The sequence below is a fragment of the Triticum dicoccoides genome, chromosome 4A (genome assembly GCF_002162155.2).
Source record: "Triticum dicoccoides isolate Atlit2015 ecotype Zavitan chromosome 4A, WEW_v2.0, whole genome shotgun sequence".
NCBI lineage: Eukaryota > Viridiplantae > Streptophyta > Magnoliopsida > Poales > Poaceae > Triticum > Triticum dicoccoides.
The window spans coordinates 5,492,618-5,493,293 of NC_041386.1; positions in this window are offsets into that span (position 1 = coordinate 5,492,618).

Genomic DNA, 676 nt, shown 5'->3' on the forward strand with positions numbered 1-676 from the left:
AGTGTGTGTACGTAAATGGCTGTCCCCCATGTCCTGTGGTACATCACAACAACGCGTGCGGGCTACATAATGCGTAGACCAACATTGAGTGAATGAATCGATTAATAGATTAAGTAAGAGGAAGCAAAACTTACGTCGTCCTCTACCGTGTGCAATGGCCACCTTGTCTCCAGCTGGCGAACCACATCACAGAACTTGGTGACGCTATTCTGGATAGCGTGCCAGCAATACGATAACGACCTCATGTTGCATTCTTGAATGATGTACATGTCGTAAGGCGCAATGTGCTTTTGTGCGTGAAACATTTCATCCACTTGCTGCCAGAAGGTCCCCCCTCTGCTCCTGCCTACGAAATCCGTGAATCAAGCCAACCACGCGTCGCACAACAACTCACCCTCCATGGTCGAGTAGCTCGCCATCCTTCGTACTCTAAAAAACGACATGCGTTCGAAAATAAGCTCAAAGACATTTGATTGAACACCTGCCGAGCGTGGTGTTCACCATGGAGGTCGTCTACACGGGTCGGAGTGTACATGTGTACAAACGGTTCCAGAGTGGACAACACCGTCGTGAGGCGAGCGGGCGTGTTGGTGCTGGTTGCGGACGTCGGGTAATGTTTATGTGGCGATCGGAGACGTACAACAACGGTCACGAAGGTGGAGGGTGCGGATGTAAA